Below are 20,294 nucleotides of genomic sequence, written 5' to 3'. Positions count from 1 at the left end.
TTAAAGAAAGTTGTGAAAGAAAGTTTTTCATAATCTCCACATGATCACTACTTATAGAAAATGATTTTTGAGCTTCTAACAAATGAACCCTTTTTCAAAGAACTTTAAAAGGGTAAAAAGACACCACTTTTATGCTTTAAAAATAATGTCCAAGAGGATCATTGAATAAATCATCAAGAATAAAGAAGTCATAAGACTATTAGTTTTGACAAGAACAAATAAACCAATATGAAGTGGTTCAAGAGTTTTTTATTGGTTGAAATTGTATTTTTGAAAATAAGACAACTCTTGATACAATAAATATAAGTTTACAAATTATATCATTTTCACAACCAATTTTGAAAAATATCTTAACAGACCAAATTTGGATAAATTTGCAATAGTTGTCATATTTGATAAAACTCTTTTATGCCAAAAACATTTAAAATATGATATGGTCTAAAATTCATCTATGTATTAACATAAAGATTTTAAATGAAAAATCATGATCATGAGGATGAGTATGAAATAACTTCAGTTCCAATGTTACCAAATTAGAGAAGTTATGTGTTAAACCTTTAACATATCAATCATCCTTAATTTATGCAAAATCATTTTACTAATGATACAAATACCTTTGGTTTGATTTTTGTTAATGATTCCAAAGGTTGCAGATCACATTCATCCCTTTTTAAATATGAGGAAATATTGTCTTTCTCAAGTCATATTCCTTGAGTATCAATTTTCCAAGTCTTGAGGCTTTTTCTTGACTGCTTAAAGATGTTCCTGCAACACAAGTTAGTAATGATTTTGGTACCCATAGTGATCTGGGTCCTTGAAGGTTAGTGTCATTCCTCTTATAAGATTTCTTCTTATGATGATAAGTTGATCTCTTATAGGAAGTTTTGGAATAAGAATGCATTTTGAGAACCTTATGAGAATGTTCTTGTTTCTGATGAGAATGTTCTTTTCTTTTGAATTTTTTCTTAAAACAAAAGGATTCAATATGTCCATATTTGTAACAATATGAGCATTTGTATCTCTGTAATTTTTTATCTTTATGAGGAACAAAAAAATTCTCATAAGACTTTTGTTTTTGAAAATTTCCACAACCTAAATAAGTTTTGTCAAAAATTACTACTTGTGATTCCTTTATGTTTTGAAAAGTTTCTCTAGATTTTGTAGAACTTGTAATGTCGTTTTTCAATTCTAAAACATTTCCTTTCAAAACATCATTATCTTCATGATTCATATAGCATTCTGACATATGATTATTGATTTCTTCCTCGTTGAGAATCTTTGTTTGTTCAAACATTTCCAAATGAGAGTATTGCAATTTTTGAATCATTTTAAAATATTTATCATTTAAGATTTGCAATTTCTCATTTTCTTTCTCAATCTCAAATAGTCGATTTTCCATAATTGTATACTTTTGAGATATAATGTTTGAGCTTTTAAGAAGATTATCAAATCCAACTTCCATTACTTTACATGCAGGACAAGATTCAAAAGTTGTTACCTCTTTATCTACCATTGAACATGAGTTGGCTTTTTCTTCTATTTTTGAGCCATCAAAGTCATCTGTAGTTGCCATCGTAGATTTCATCTTTGAAGCAAGCTTTCTTTGCACTTTCTTGTTCTTAGGACATTTAGTTTTGGAATGTCCCTTCTTTTTGCATTTATGGCTCGAACTTTGATTTGCAGGTTTCGACATCACTTCCTTCCTGAATCTTTTCCTCTTACACTGTTAAGTGCTCAAACCTTAGAACCAGGCTCTGATGCCAATTGAAGTGGAAGAAATAGTCACAAGAAAGGGGGGGTTTGAATTGTGACCCTTTTTAAAAATTAATCCTGCATTCTACAAAATTGATCTCAAGTGTATACTTGGATAAATGTTAGTGAATTATAGAACAGTTTGGTCTGAGAACGTTCTTTACTATAAAATAGATTGTTCTGAGAACGTTCTCTACTGCGTGAGGATTCAAATTAAATATAATGAAGTGCTTTGTGTGATGTGTGTTTACAGTAAATAAAAGAGGATAAGGAAGAGAAACAACACACAAACAATTATCCTGGTTCACCCCCTAATAGTATGGGCTACTCCAGTCCTCACGCTCCTGTGAGATTATCCACTATGAGATACTACCGATCTCAAATTACACTTCTTCCTTGATCTAGTCCAAGATCATAATCTTCCAAGCTTCACTCGCTTGATCTACCTAAGTCCTCCAGACTTTATAAGGTGTCACTCAATCAATAGTTACGTATTGACTTGAGCCAATCTTTTACAAATGATGATGGTTTGGGTCTTCAAGCTTTTACAAAAACTCAAACAATTGAGAAGCTTGTTACAATGGAAAAACTCTCAATTCACTCAAATGATATACTGATCCTAGTATTAAGATTATAGTGTTTGGAGTGAGAGAGATTTAAATAAAGAGACAAAGATGTAACCACTTAAAAATGGGTTATGTTGAAAAATGGTCTCTTGAGTTATTTGCTTTTAGAAACTCAAAGGTTAGTTTGAGAAGCAAATAAAAACACTCTAAACTCAGAAGTATGATGAGAATGTGGATCTTGAGTGTGAGTGATAAAAGAAGAGTTTCATGACTTGTAGACAAAAACAAGTGATTGATGATTTGTAGCTTCAACTCTTGCTCTTCAATGTTGCCAAAGCCTTCCTTTTATAGTTGAACCTTGAGTCTTCAGTTCCTTGGTCCCAAAGGAAGTTTTCCAACGGCTAGTAGCTTTAAAATGGACAGCTCATGCTGAATTGTTGAGTGGATAAGCTTAGACTGTTCTTTCTCAGAACGTTCTCTCTGCTGTTCTTCGTATTTTCAAACAAAAGAGCCATAATGACAGCTTGCAGTGAGTTGTAGATAGTTGTCCATTGCTTTTCCACCAAGTATAGCCGTTACAAATCATTTAAACACGTTTTGGCCAGCTGTAGATGAGTTTGCATCTTCAAATGTAAAGGACAATCATTCTCAGCATCGTTCTCAGAGTGTTCTCCAGACTGGGTAATACATGACTTTGTTCTTTTGAAGCAGATTTGATGCATGACAGAAACCAGCTGTAATATGTAGAGGAAGCAGCTGTATTGTCCTTCTTGGAACTGTTCATGATGTACTTTCCATGTACATTCTTCTTGAACAAAATAAAACACATGGGAGAATGTTCATATAATATCCTTTTGAAAGTACATGACAACTAATAGTTGAAGATGTGTTGTCCCATTCTCATTGGTCTATGTAAACATTGTCTAAACACTCTTGATACACCTGATGAGATGTTGCCTTGAGAATTTATCATGTTGCACATGCTTGATCCTTAACTATGGCCAAAGGGGAAAGTCACTTTTCTCCCAAATATTCCTTGCCTTAATTGATCATAAACTGTTGTGATCTTGTGAGTTAAAACCAAGATAAAAGTGCTTCTTTGTCTTGAACAGAGTTGACTTAAAGAAATAAGTATTTTTGCTATGAAGCTTGTTCTTGGAGAGAATGAAGCATAAACTGTAGAATGTTCTCAGAGCATTCTTGAACCAGCATTCAAGATTTTCTTCAAGGAGTGAGACACGTGATCTTGATCAATTAACTTGAAATCTTGCTGCTGCAAAACTTCCCACAATTCCTCTTTGATGTTTTGCACACATGGTTGCTTGCTCATTGATGATCTTTAAGGTTCTTTAGTGGAGGCATGAGAGTACTCATCATTGAGAATGATTAAAACTTTTATTCCTTGTGCATAAGCTCCTTTGAAAAACTCATGACCATCATTCTCAAATGTTGTCATCTTGAGAAGCTTTGGTAAAATGATACTTTGAGTAGGTTATGAAGATCCTCAATGAATGCATCATTCCCATTAATATTAATTGTAGTAGTAAATCCTCAAAGCATATAACTCAAAAACTCATTGTAACCCTTGTCACATAAAATCAATATATTCTTGAGTAGCTTGTGATGCAGGTTTTTCCATCCTGATTCTTCAACTATGATCCTCAAATTCTTCCTTGATTATTCAATACTTGTTGTGATCCTTGAGTGATGAGGAAGACAATTATCCATGAAACTCACTTTCTTGCTTGATCCTTCGATGAATCTTTTTATGATTCAAAACAACAGTCTTTAAAAATCTTCATGAAGCTTGTGATACTACTGTTGTAATTATCTGATGATACTCCAATTCTTTCATTGTTTGAGTATATAAATGCACTTGTTGACGTGAGTAGCCTCTAGCTCGTCCACTTGATAATATCTATCTTTCAACAAAAACTCAAGTGCAAACATCAGTAGATCACCATTCATAAAACTTAACATTTATTCCATAAGGTTTGTTGTCATTAAAATACTAAAATGGATTTTGCCTCAACAAATATAGTCCCGTAAAAATTATTAGAAAATAGGCAACCTTATTAATATGTTAGTGAAAATATAGGTTTCACAAAAATCATCAAAATAATTAGGTCACCGTATTAAATATGAGTATAACCCGTAAAATTGTAAAATAAAAATAAAAATAGACAACATAAAAAATAAGTTTCCACATGTTAATATATGAGTATAAATATAGGTTCCGCATATATTATAAAAGAACGTGCAAGCTTATTAAAATGAGTAAAAAACATAGTTCCCACAAAAATTACACAAAACATTAGGTCATTGTATTAACATATGAGTATAAATATAGATCTCACAAAAAATAGTAAAAAACTGGAAACTTTATTAATAAGAGTAAAAACATATAGCCTTGCAGAAATCACACAAATGATTAGATTCTTGTGTTAATATATGAGTATAAATATATGTCATGTAGAAATTATGAAAGAATTGACAACCTTATTAATATATTAATAAAAAACATAGGTCCCGTAAAAATTAACAAAATAATTAGGTTCCTGTATTAATATATGATCTACTATAACCCGTAAAATTAAAAAAAAAAAGTTAAACAATTTTATTAAAATATGGTTAAAAATATAAATCTTGTAGAAATTAAAAACAAAAAAGGTTCTGGTATTAATATATGAGTATAAATATATGTGCTCCATAAATTATTAAAGAACAGGAAACCTTATTAATAAGAAGAAAAACATAGATCCCTCAGAATTCACACAAAAGATGATGTCCCCGTATTAATATATGAGTATAACTCGTAAAATTAATAAAAATATATACAACTTTATTAATATATGAGTAAAAATATAAGGCCCGTAGATATAACCAAAAAAATTATGTTCCCGTATTAATATGAATATAACCTGTAAATTATTAAAAAAAATAGACAACATGATATATTAGTAAAACACAAGTTCCGTGAGACTAAATATAAATTATGAATAATGTATTGGTCAATCTATTTCAAAAGAATGACCAATGTATTGATGACAAGTGGATTTTTTGTTCCGGTAAAATAAAAGGGTAATTTATTTCTCAAAAAATTAATTAGTCCTTATATCAACAACAAAATATCTTCCAAAAAAAAAAACTTCTAAATAAATGTCATTTATTTTTTAACTTTGTATTTAATTCTTTTTCTTTTAAACTAAAAGTATCATCCGCACAACCCTGCAGAGACCAATCCCCTCAAGATGACTGAGAATTCTTATTGTTTTAGTCTCAACATTTTTTCGGGAGTTTTTCAATTTTTCTCACACCATATTCTGATATTAAATTAATTAAATGTAGGACAAAACTTAGAAACAGTTCCATTTTTCTCCCACCATATTCTCATATTAAATATAGGACAAAACTTAGAAATAGTTCCATATGTACTATTGACACTGTCCACCAATTAAAATGCGACACCTGAATTAATTTATTCGTCATTAATAATTTATTAAACTCCGTCAGTTCACCATTATCTAAAAATCTAAAAGTGAAACTGGGTTTTTAATTTCCACCGTTGTTATCAACATTGATTGTATCATTGAAAGTGAAATCAACAACAACAACAGTATAAACATGGCAATAACCCCCAACCATGGAGAGACTTTGATGAAAGACCAACAAACTGAAATCGTTTGAGTCCTCCCATTGATGAATATATATATATATATATATATATATATATATATATATATATATATATATATATATATATATATATATATATATATATATATATATATCTGTGTGCGTGTGTGTGTGAAAAATAAACGGATGAATTGAAGAAAAGAGTAGTGGTGATCTCCATCGCTTTACTCTTCTCTTCCACTTGCTCGACGAAATTCGAATTGACAATGTGAATTTTATTAAAATTGAAATTAGTGATATGGAATAAATTAATCCACGTGTCATGTTTCAATTGGTCACAGTAAAAACCATTTCTTATATAGTAGATGTAATATCACATCACCAAATTGATGAATCTTTATGAGAGATTTATCAACCAACACTCCAACATCATGTTTCATGCAATGATCGTAATTAGCACGAATTTGTCCCAAATGAAACCCTTTAAAGAAACATGCAATATCTAGAAAGAGATTTTTCTGTTCTTCATCCAAACCATCAAAGCTAACTTTTAGTATATTTTGGATATCATCAGGAGGAATCCTTTTGTATTTATCTAATGTAGATTCCCATTCTGCTATAGGCGTTCCTGCCAAATTGGAACCTATGACATCTATAGCTAATGGAAGGCCAAAAGCATAACTAATTGCACGGTTCACAATATCATCATTAATTGAATCAACTTTCTTAGTTTTAAAAGCCACCTACTTAAACAATTCAAGAGATTCACCACGATTTAAGCCTTCTACTTCATATATTCTTTCAATCCCATGACATGTTAACAAATTTTTGTCTCGAGTGGTAATGATGACTCTGCTGTTACGACCAAACCAATCAAATCCTCCGGCCAAAAATTTTAGTTGCTTCAACTCGTCAACGTCATCGAGAATCAATAAGACCTTCTTTCGACGTAGCCGTTCACTTTCAATCTGATTGTTTTGTAAAGGAGTTGCTCTTGGAGATGTTCCAAACCATGTTTCGCTGAATTTTCTCTCACATTGTGCAGGAAACACAAACACTCAAATTGATGAGCAATAAAATTATAAACTGCTCGAGCAAGTGTTGATTTACCAATTCCTCCTGTTCCATGAATCCCAATCATGCAAACTTCATCATTACAAGCCTCATTCAGAAGTGAGTTCACGTTACTTACTCGAGACTTGAGTCCAACAGGGTAATCAACAACATGTAAAGGAGTTCGCTTCATCTTATTGGAAACAGCTTGAACTATATCTCCAATAAGCGTGTGTTCATATTCATTCATGTCTGATCTGAAAGGTATGAGTATATGCATCACAATCAATTCCATGTATTGGTAATAATAAAAAATATTGCAATTCCAAAATTGTTTCAAGATACATATCTTTATAGCACCAATTGTTAAACTTGGCAAATTATGTTATGCCTTTAATAAATGTGTAGAATATGCATTTAAAAATCTAAAATTATAACTTGGAATCAACCTTTGGTTAAAAAGTTTCAAATAAATGGATCTAAATATAAAATTTCATAAAAGTCTAAAATGATTTGATACTTTATAGGAATGAATGAAGAGGGGTACCCAATATTGAAATGGTAGCCAGCAATGTTAGCAGCTTGGTTAAGAGCTATCTTCCATCGACACAACCGCTCCATGTTTTTCTCGTTATTTTGGAACTTCTTTTCGTGCTCGGCAAGTGCTTTACCACAACTGCCTTTCTGATGCCGCACATCAGAAGGATCCACACTGTAGAAAGACCAACAAACTGAAATCGTTTGAGTCCTCCCATTGATGAATATATATATATATATATATATGTGTGTGTGTGTGTGCGTGCGTGCGTGTGTGTGTGTGTGTGTGTCTGTGAAAAATAAACGGATGAATTGAAGAAAAGAGTAGTGGTGATCTCCATCGCTTTACTCTTCTCTTCCACTTGCTCGACGAAATTCGAATTGACAATGTGAATTTTATTAAAATTGAAATTAGTGATATGGAATAAATTAATCCACGTGTCATGTTTCAATTGGTCACAGTAAAAACCATTTCTATGGTTGTACAAAAAAAAAAACAGTTTCTATTAAACTGTTTATAAGTTTTGTTCTTAAATATATTTAGTTGAATTAAAAATTAACTTAATTGAATATTGGCTTGAAGTCCATAAATGAAGTTGATATTAAAAAAATATATAAAAAAAATTCTAAAAAATATATGTAGACAAATATAAAATAAACGGACAAATATAACATTAATATTTTATTCTTTTTTAGGTAATTAGTATTGCTGACTTATTGATAAAAACTTTTCATACAAAACTTTTCAGAAAATAAAAAAACAGAAACATAAAATAAAAGGACAACTATTTTTGTTTTAAGTAAAAATTTTTAAAAAAATATGTGTAGACAAATATAGCATTAATATTTTATTTTTTTAGGTAATTTAAAAAATGGATTTGTAGATAAAAAGAAAAAAATGTGGGAGAAGAGGTAATTTAGATTTAATTTGGGTTACATACAAAAAATTGGATTTGTATATTGTAACACCCTAACCCATACTACCCTTAAAAACGTAATTTTAAAAAACTTTTCAACAAGTGTAAAGGCAGAGTGCCACGCGGTAATTAAAACACAAGCATACACACAGAGCATCATGAAATTTAACATGAAAAGCAACAGCGGATTCCAATCAAACCAAGCATGCATATATATACATATATATATACATAAGCCATATTCATCCCTAAGGATGTCACTTATACAAGAACTAGCATAACAAAAAGGTAACACCGATATACGATGAAATCCAAGCGTAATCCCCGACTCGATGTTACATTACCAGAGCATTCACTATTTACAAACTCTAGTCAAAAGCTAGTACTAAGAGGAGTAATCTATGCTAAGTCTCCTCACCAAAAGGTACTTCAACACCACGCTAGAACAGCAGTCTAAACGTCGGCACAATCCTCAGCCTGAATATCTGAACCCCCAAAGGTCCAGCAAATAACACAAAGCAGAGAGTTAGAAAACATAATCGCATATCATACGAGCATAAGAAAGACCTTACACTTTCGAACTACATCATACATATTCTAACTCACGCCAAAACATCGCACTAAACGATTATCATTTAATAAAGTTCAACACAATTCAACCAAATAATGTCACGTACCATTTATCAAATATATGCGCATTTACCCTAAGGTATCTAATGCCAATTAATTCACTGTCATGCCATCCCTAGACATAACTAAATGCATGTGGTACCAAGATGTCTCACCAACGGTGGACCAAGAACAGTTTTATATCATGCTGGATATGTCGGAACTTACCGAACCATCTTATCTCCCTTGGATAAGCCAAAACAGTTTTATATCCTGTTGGATAGCAGCTCTGGACTCATGGATTCATCTAATCCGATCCTCGGCTTCATTATGGACACATAATCCATTTTCGTTATTGGAACCCAAGTTTTCAATGTTCACATACTATCATGAATGCATGTATGCATACACATATCAACCATATGATATTCTCTAGCTCGAAGCTACACTTTTATGAATGCGGGAACACAATCCTAACACATTCACTTAACATTGCAAATTAATGCCAAAACATAACATTGCTCACTTTAAGCTACACTTATTGCATACACGTTTATCAATCATATAACGATTAACAATAAGCATTAACAGTATCAACATGTATCAACAATCATGTAAGGATACCCTTAAACCATGTTACAAGTGCCTAATCACACTTACAAACATCAACAAGAATTGCTGTCACAGAGGCCTTCGCTAAGCGAAGCCTTAGCGAGACATAGCGAACCACGTTCCAGGAAGTAACCTGCTCATGGCGAGCATTGGCGAGCTTCAACGAACTATTCGCTGAGCGAAGGCTTAGCGAGCCTACGCGAACCTCACCCGGAAGTCACCTGCTCATGGCGAGCATTGGCGAGCTTCAGCGAACCTGTTCGCTACAACGAACTCCTGGTCGCTTAGCGAACCACACCAGAACAGAATATCTGTTCTTGAGTTATCTAAGGCGGTTTAACCTCAAATCAACTCAAAAATTCATTCAAACATGTTATAAATTCATATAAACAGCCATTCCAAACATATATGGTATCAAGGAACATTAATCATCCCTTCCAAACATCCAAATACCTCTAACAATCAAAATCATGGCAATTACTTGAGTTTTAAGCAACTTTCATAAACTTTCCAAAAATGATCCAAACACATACATATTTTTCATGAAATCAAACTAGTGATTAACACATACAAAGTGATGATGAAGAACATCATACTCACATACAAAAGCTTAATCAAAATCTAAAAGAAATTGAGTGGGAGAGTTCGGGAACGGAGACATAGACAATCTCCCCTCTCCTTACCACTCAAGAATCATGAATTCTAATCTCTTACCTTAAGCAAAGATGATGATCCAAGCCTTCTCTTGCTCAAGCTTTCTCTTAGCCAAAACCCTAGCTCTTGCTCTATCTTGCTTCTACTCACTCAAACTCAAAGAAATGAATTTATGATACTATTCATATGTTTGACTTGCTACTTATACTACTTCTCATGTCATGAACCAAGCCCAAATGGCTTAGGCCCATGCCTCTCACGCCCCTTTAAGCCCAAAACAAGGTTCTCGCGCCTAATAACTTACGATCGGCTAAATAATTATTCGTCGCTCACTAAAATAATAAAAGCCAATTAATAAATAAAATAACATTTAATAAAATATACGAATACGAAAAATGGGTCGTTACAATCCTACCCCCCTTAAAAGAATTTCGCCCTCGAAATTACCTAGAAACAGATCGGGATAAGAATCTCTCATCTTGCTTTCCAACTCCCACGTCGCATTCTCACCAGCCGGTCCTCCCCACACGACTTTCACGGATGCAATCTCTTTGTTTCTCAACCTCTTCACTTCTCTCCCTTCGATTCTCAAAGGCACAGTCTCGATGGTCAAGTCATCCCTCACTTGAACATCGTCCGATTCAATTACGTGTGTCGGATCAGACACCTACTTGCGCAACTGTGATACATGAAAAACATCGTGCAAATTCGCCAATGATGGCGGTAATGCAATCCTATACGCAACTTTCCCAACTCGCTTCAAAATCTCAAACGGTCCAATAAACCTCGATGTCAACTTCCTTGACTTCAACGCACGTCCTACTCCAGTAGTCGATGTAACTCGTAGGAATACATGATCCCCTCCTTGGAATTCAATGTCCTTCCTCCTCTTATCATGATAACTCTTCTGTCGACTCTGAGACACTTTCATCTTCTCACGAATCATCCGAATCTTCTCTGTTGTCTCTTGTACAATCTCTGGTCCAAGAATTGCACCTTCTCCAGTTTCATACCAACACAGAGGTGTCCTACACCTTCTCCCATACAAAGCCTCAAACGGTGCCATTCCGATACTAGATTGGTAACTGTTGTTGTATGTAAACTCTACCAACGGCAAACAAGAATCCCAATTCACGTTTTGCTCCAAAACACAAGCCCTCAACAAATCCTCTAAGGATTGTATCGTCCTCTCCGACTGACCATCTGTCTGAGGATGATAAGCTGAACTCAACCTCAACTTCGTTCCTAAAGCTTCTTGCAAGCTTTCCCAAAATCTAGAAGTAAATCTCGGATCTCTATCCGAAATAATACTTGTTGGAATACCATGTAGCTTCACAATCTGCTCCACATAAATCTCGGCCAACTTAGGCACCAAAGTACCTTTCCTGATAGCAATGAAGTGAGCACACTTCGTCAAACGATCTACTACTACCCAAATCACCTCGTTACTTTTCTTGGTCTTTGGTAAACCTCCCACAAAATCCATTGCAATGCTATCCCATTTCCATTCGGGTATAAACATTGGTTGTAACAAACCAAACGGCTTCTGATGTTCAATCTTCGATTTCTGACAAGTTAAGCATGAATAAACAAATTCAGAAATTTGCCTCTTCATTCCCGGCCACCAAAACAACTTCCTCAAATCCTGATACATCTTGGTTACTCCAGGATGAATACTCAAACCACTTCTGTGACCTTCTTCCATGATCATTCTCTTCAATTCGGGTACATCCGGTACACAAACTCTTCCTTGAAATCTCATGACTCCACTTTCGTCAATCTTGATATTGGTCTCCTTGCCTTCATTGATGAGTACCATCTTCTCCATCAATTTCTTATCCGATTTCTGGCGTTCTTTAATATCTTCAAGAAAAGGATTCGTCAATCTCAACATTCCAAGCTTCACACTTGTAGAAGTAACCTCACACACAAGACTCAAGTCTCGGAATTCTTCAATCAATTCTAACTCTTTCACCATCAATGATGACATATGCAAAGTTTTCCTACTTAATGCATCGGCCACTACATTGGCTTTTCCAGGGTGATAACTCAATTCAAAATCGTAGTCCTTTAAGAATTCGAGCCATCTTCGTTGCCTCATATTCAACTCCTTCTGGTCGAATAAGTACTTCAAACTCTTGTGATCACTAAACACTTCAAACCTCGATCCATACAAGTAGTGTCTCCACACTTTCAAAGCAAACACCACTGCGGCTAACTCCAAATCATGCGTTGGATAGTTCCTCTCGTGAACCTTCAGTTGTCTTGAAGCATATGCTACCACATTACCCCCTTGCATAAGCACTCCACCAAGTCCTAACTTCGAAGCATCGCAATACACGACGAACGACTCTTTGGCATCAGGTAAAATCAACACGGGTGCAATAGTCAACCTTCTCTTGAGCTCTTGGAAACTCTTCTCACAAATACCATCCCAAACAAACGCTTGAGCTTTCCTCGTCAACTTGGTTAACGGTAAAGCCAACTTCGAAAAACCTTCGATGAATCTTCTATAATAACCGGCTAAACCAAGAAAACTTCTAATCTCTGAAACAGATTCCGGCGTTCCCCACTGTGACACAGCGTCAACCTTCGCAGGATCTACCGCGATTCCTCCACTTGAAATTATATGCCCTAGGAAACTCACCTCTTTCATCCAAAATTCACACTTCGACAACTTGGCATACAACTTCTTCTCCTTCAAGACTTGTAAAACAATCCTCAAGTGCTCCTCGTGCTCTTCCTCGGATTTTGAGTAAATCAAAATGTCGTCAATGAACACCACCACGAATCTATCCAAAAATGAATGGAAAATTCGGTTCATATACTCCATGAAAACTCCAGGTGCATTGGTCACACCAAACGGCATAACTGAATACTCGTAGTGCCCATACCTCGTCCTAAATGCAGTCTTAGGTATGTCTTCCGTCTTTACTCTAATCTGATGGTATCCAGATCTCAAATCTATCTTACTAAACACACAAGCTCCAACTAGTTGATCCATCAAGTCATCTATCCTTGGGAGTGGATATCTATTCTTGATCGTCACTTTGTTCAACTGACGATAGTCTATACATAATCTCATGCTTCCATCTTTCTTCTTCACAAGCAATACTGGCGCTCCCCATGGCGAAACACTCGGTCGAACAAACCTCTTCTCAAGCAGCTCTTCAAGTTGCTTCTTCAATTCATTCAACTCAGACGCTGACATTCGATACGGCGCCATCGATATCGGACTAGTTCCAGGTACTAGGTCGATAGAAAACTCTACCTCTCGCTTCGGAGGCACGTCAGATATATCATCCGGAAACACATCTGGGAATTCACAAATGATCGGTAACTCTTCTATCTTAACTCCTCCTTCGAGCTTCAATGATGCAAACATCATGAACATCTCGGCATGTTCTTTCAACGCTTCCGATACTTCCTTCCCGCTCATCAAATGCAAGTTCTCCTCCGGCTTCGGAAAAACAACGGCCTTCTTACGACAGTTGATATGAATTCGGTTGAAGATTAACCAATTCATACCAAAAATCACATCCATACCACTAAGTGGAATACACACTAAATCCATACCAAAGTGCCTACCAAAAATGGTTACGGGGCAGTTACGACATACTTGTCGGGTAATCACTGAACCATTAGCAGGAGTTTCTATTTCCATCCTACCCATCATATCCGTTAAAGGAATACTAAGACGCTTCGCACAATCCAAAGAAATAAAAGAATGCGTCGCTCCCGTATCTATAATCGCAATTAAAGGAGTGTCATAGATGAAACACGTACCTCTAATGAGATTGTCCTCAAGGCTAGCATCCTCTCCACTCAAAGCAAACACCTTGCCCATCACCTTCTTGGGCTTCTTACAAGTCGGACTCTTGTGGCCTTCTTCACCACAATTGAAACACACCACCCTTGTCCTACACACTTCAATCTTGTGGCCCAGCTTTCCACAATTCTTACACCTATCTCCTTTCTTAGGGCAATCATAAGACATATGACCCCTTTCTCCACAGTTGTAACAACTTCCATTCACCGGCTTCTTACCACCACTGGTATTCCCTTTACCGCGGTTGTCATAAGGTTTTCCGCGCTCTTGTCCTTTCCCTTTTCGGTCATTCGCAGCCTTGTAGTAGTTCACCTTAGCTCTACCATCTTCATCACAGATCCTACTCTTGTTCACAAGGGTCGCAAAATCCCTTATCTGTGAAAATCCAATCATATGCTTGATGTCTGGACGTAGACCACTTTCAAACTTCACACACTTGTCGTTCTCCGCTTCCATAGTGTTGTAATGCGGGCTAAACGCACACAAAGTCTCAAACTTGACGGCATAGTCAGCTACCGTCATATTTCCCTGTTTCAGTTCCATGAATTCCACCACTTTCTTGTTCTTCACATCCACAGGAAAATACTTAACCAAAAATTCTCTTTTAAACATTGCCCATGGTATAGCCATACCACCGGGTCCTAGCCTCAACTTGGCGTTCTTCCACCACACGTTCGCTTCCTCACGCAACACATATGTCCCAAGGGTTGTCTTCCCTTCCTCGGAACAATCCATTGCTTCAAAAATTATTTCAAGTTCCTCCAGCCACTTGTGAGCTCCATCCGGGTTGTAACCTCCGGTAAATGTTGGCGGTTTCTGTTTCATGAACCTTTCCAACCTCATCTCTACCTCTCTTCCAGGTTGGTGATCTCTAACCACAATGTTGGTGAGTGCGGCCAAAGCCTCCGCAATCTGAGCATTCGTTCTCGCAGCAGCCATGATTCCTGAACGAATCACAACTAGACGTTAGAAAGTACTAACAGTGTTCCCTACACATGCTCATACGGGGAAAAGAAAAGTCCTAATTGGTTCACACGAACCGACCTGCTCTGATACCACTATTGTAACACCCTAACCCATACTACCCTTAAAAACGTAATTTTAAAAAACTTTTCAACAAGTGTAAAGGCAGAGTGCCACGCGGTAATTAAAACACAAGCATACACACAGAGCATCATGAAATTTAACATGAAAAGCAACAGCGGATTCCAATCAAACCAAGCATGCATATATATACATATATATATACATAAGCCATATTCATCCCTAAGGATGTCACTTATACAAGAACTAGCATAACAAAAAGGTAACACCGATATACGATGAAATCCAAGCGTAATCCCCAACTCGATGTTACATTACCAGAGCATTCACTATTTACAAACTCTAGTCAAAAGCTAGTACTAAGAGGAGTAATCTATGCTAAGTCTCCTCACCAAAAGGTACTTCAACACCACGCTAGAACAGCAGTCTAAACGTCGGCACAATCCTCAGCCTGAATATCTGAACCCCCAAAGGTCCAGCAAATAACACAAAGCAGAGAGTTAGAAAACATAATCGCATATCATACGAGCATAAGAAAGACCTTACACTTTCGAACTACATCATACATATTCTAACTCACGCCAAAACATCGCACTAAACGATTATCATTTAATAAAGTTCAACACAATTCAACCAAATAATGTCACGTACCATTTATCAAATATATGCGCATTTACCCTAAGGTATCTAATGCCAATTAATTCACTGTCATGCCATCCCTAGACATAACTAAATGCATGTGGTACCAAGATGTCTCACCAACGGTGGACCAAGAACAGTTTTATATCATGCTGGATATGTCGGAACTTACCGAACCATCTTATCTCCCTTGGATAAGCCAAAACAGTTTTATATCCTGTTGGATAGCAGCTCTGGACTCATGGATTCATCTAATCCGATCCTCGGCTTCATTATGGACACATAATCCATTTTCGTTATTGGAACCCAAGTTTTCAATGTTCACATACTATCATGAATGCATGTATGCATACACATATCAACCATATGATATTCTCTAGCTCGAAGCTACACTTTTATGAATGCGGGAACACAATCCTAACACATTCACTTAACATTGCAAATTAATGCCAAAACATAACATTGCTCACTTTAAGCTACACTTATTGCATACACGTTTATCAATCATATAACGATTAACAATAAGCATTAACAGTATCAACATGTATCAACAATCATGTAAGGATACCCTTAAACCATGTTACAAGTGCCTAATCACACTTACAAACATCAACAAGAATTGCTGTCACAGAGGCCTTCGCTAAGCGAAGCCTTAGCGAGACATAGCGAACCACGTTCCAGGAAGTAACCTGCTCATGGCGAGCATTGGCGAGCTTCAACGAACTATTCGCTGAGCGAAGGCTTAGCGAGCCTACGCGAACCTCACCCGGAAGTCACCTGCTCATGGCGAGCATTGGCGAGCTTCAGCGAACCTGTTCGCTACAACGAACTCCTGGTCGCTTAGCGAACCACACCAGAACAGAATATCTGTTCTTGAGTTATCTAAGGCGGTTTAACCTCAAATCAACTCAAAAATTCATTCAAACATGTTATAAATTCATATAAACAGCCATTCCAAACATATATGGTATCAAGGAACATTAATCATCCCTTCCAAACATCCAAATACCTCTAACAATCAAAATCATGGCAATTACTTGAGTTTTAAGCAACTTTCATAAACTTTCCAAAAATGATCCAAACACATACATATTTTTCATGAAATCAAACTAGTGATTAACACATACAAAGTGATGATGAAGAACATCATACTCACATACAAAAGCTTAATCAAAATCTAAAAGAAATTGAGTGGGAGAGTTCGGGAACGGAGACATAGACAATCTCCCCTCTCCTTACCACTCAAGAATCATGAATTCTAATCTCTTACCTTAAGCAAAGATGATGATCCAAGCCTTCTCTTGCTCAAGCTTTCTCTTAGCCAAAACCCTAGCTCTTGCTCTATCTTGCTTCTACTCACTCAAACTCAAAGAAATGAATTTATGATACTATTCATATGTTTGACTTGCTACTTATACTACTTCTCATGTCATGAACCAAGCCCAAATGGCTTAGGCCCATGCCTCTCACGCCCCTTTAAGCCCAAAACAAGGTTCTCGCGCCTAATAACTTACGATCGGCTAAATAATTATTCGTCGCTCACTAAAATAATAAAAGCCAATTAATAAATAAAATAACATTTAATAAAATATACGAATACGAAAAATGGGTCGTTACATATATAAAAAGAAAAAAAAAAGAAATGTGTAATCTACCTATATTAAAAAAAACGTGGCAGATGGTCGATGCCCAATTAATAAATATGTATAGGATATATCGATGTCTAGTTAATAATTGATTTTTATTTAATAAATAAATTGAATTTGTATAAAGTGAGGTAATATGAATTTGGTTTACATACAAAAAATTGGATTTGTAGATAAAAAGAAAAAAAATTGTGGGAGTTTTTAGATAAAAAGAAGAAAAAAAAAAGTGGGAGATGTGACAAATAAATTCATATGTATAACAAATATAGTCGAGTTTTGTGGTTACAATTGGTCATTTAACTCATATTGATTATATGTTGGTTCCAAAAATATAACAAATTAATTCATATGACTTAGTGGTAAATTTAATAAGAAGTGTAACTAAAAGGTTAAGGGTTCGAATCTTACTGAGAAATTTTTTTAGCATTTTTCTACTAACTTTTTTTGATAAAGACAAAAAATAACCCTGAATTGATTATGTGTCAAAAAATGAAAAAGGGGCAAATTAGGAATTTCATTAGTATCTTCTTTTCTTATATAGTAGATAATAGTACTTAATAGCTACTCAACCCCTCCAACCTAGCACTTCTTAAAAAGTTTTAAAATGAGTTTCATCAATAACTACACATCATTACAATAACTTATCATTTTATTATCTATTTTATAATATAAATTGATTGAATGCTAAAATGACAAAATTAGTATCTACTATTTTTTTTATAATTCGAAAAAATAATTAAAACTCGAAATTTAATTTAAAAGAATATTGCCAAATTTTAAAAATTACATAATTAAAAAATAATTGAAAATAACATTATATAATTTTAAAAACAATTAATTTTGTTGATCATCATGCCCAAAATGTTGCGAAATATGCTCGACAAAATCATGTTGAAGTCGAAGATGAGCTCGCCTATTCAAAAATTGTGCTTTTGTGATGTACAATTTTTTTTTTTGTTTTTGTGTAAATATCCATTAATTCAAATTGAATATATATAAAATAAAGCGGGTCCCGTGAAAATAATATTTTAATGAAAAATAAAGTGGGTCCAAGATAATAGAGATGGTTTTTATTTTAGAAGTGGTACCTAATAGGTACTCAAATCGGTGGTACTCCAATGGTAGTACCTAATAAGTACCATAAATACCTAACAGGTACTACTCCATTGGAGATGATGTAATAACTTATAAGTTATAAGTTCATTTGATTAACAAAACTCAATTTGGTAACAATTTATCAAAAAGAACTTATAATTTATTTTACTAGCTTATAGCTTATTTTTCAAACGCTAATTCAAGTAGTTTATGAGATTATAGGTTATATTTTTCTTTCAATATTATCTCTATCATCTTACTTGAAAAAAATTGAATATTAATTAAATATTTTTTATGTCCTTGCATACTTATAAGCTAATTCAAGCGCTAATTAATTTTATCAAATACTACAAATTCAATCAGCTAACTTATTCGCTATAAGTTCACCCGCTATAAACTAACTTATTGGTTATCTTCTATTTTTTACCAAACAAAATTTATATCAATTTATCGTTGATAAAAAGTGATGGTTGTATTAGGAAATTTTGTTTTACAAATAAATTAATTATTGTGAAATAAATGGATAATTATTTTTTAAATCCACAATATACATGAATTAAATCCACAATATAGTAATTTCTTTTTCTTTTCTTTTCTGAAGATATTTATAGTAATTTTTTTAATTTATTTATAGTAGTAGTTATTTTTTTTTTTGTTTACAATAGTAGTAGTTATTTTGAGTGTGAACAAACCGCATTGTCCAAGATTCCGTCCAGGTTCGTGAGTCTCCTCCTCTATGAATTCACAATGTTTTCTAAAATAAATAAATAAATTATTATTTATGCTTTCCGGAAAGTCTCAAATTAAATTAGTTTGTTTTCCATCTTTATACATCAGAGTATTTTTTAAATTAATTAATTTGCAACATCAACAAACAACTCATTTAGTTTTTTCATTTTACTTAATTACTTAAAATATAAGTGAACTTGAATTTATAAATAGAGATACTTTTTACCTTATAAATTAATTTTGTCAGATTAAATTAAATCTAACTCACAATTCTATTAAGTTATCAACTATTAAATTCTATTAGGGTGTATTAAAAATCTGTTAAGTTATCAACTACTATTAAATTTTGGAAAATACTAAACTTTGGAAAATATAAACAGTGTCCCCGGAATACTTTTTAAGAAAATAAATATAGTAATATGATATTGAAGCTTGTATAGCCAATTATTCAAAAATCTAAAAAAAAATATTTTCAATTTAAAACTTTTTTTTCCTTAACCAATACTTCGGAATATCGGTTAGCATGATTCTTTAATTTTTACTAAATCACTTGAACATGCTTCTATGTCCATTTTTAAAAGCGAGAGAAGCATGTGGAAAAAATCTCACATTAAATTAAATATAACTTGAAAATCTGTTAATAAATTAAAATAATTCTCATCTTATATATTACTTTTGTAAAATTGAGTTAGTTTCGAACAAAAATTTTCTTTTTTTTATAAAAGAGGACCGGTCTCAAATAGAGATTCTAAAACATAGTGGTAAATAAAATTCCTTTTTTTTTGTTGATATATTATACTATTCCTCTTTTTTGTATAGACGAATATTTAATCTTAATAATGATATTCCTTTTTTGACTCACCAGTAACGCAAGGTAGAAAATTAATTTCAATGAACTTTATATAAAAAATCCAAAAAGCGTTTTCAAGCTTTAGCAGAAAACAAAAGGAAAGGAAGAGCGTGATGCGTGAGCGCG

General features: G+C 34.1%; 1 pseudogene; it reads right to left on the bottom strand.

Annotated features, from left to right (window-relative positions):
- Positions 1-6,289: 6,289 nt before the first annotated feature.
- On the bottom strand, positions 6,290-19,890 carry LOC123914852 (annotated as a pseudogene).
- Between the last annotated feature and the right edge of the window lie 404 nt (positions 19,891-20,294).

Source organism: Trifolium pratense, linkage group LG3, assembly GCF_020283565.1.
Source record: "Trifolium pratense cultivar HEN17-A07 linkage group LG3, ARS_RC_1.1, whole genome shotgun sequence".
Lineage (NCBI taxonomy): Eukaryota > Viridiplantae > Streptophyta > Magnoliopsida > Fabales > Fabaceae > Trifolium > Trifolium pratense.
The sequence above is the reverse complement of the archived record's forward strand: the minus strand, read 5'-3'. Positions and strand labels throughout refer to the sequence as shown.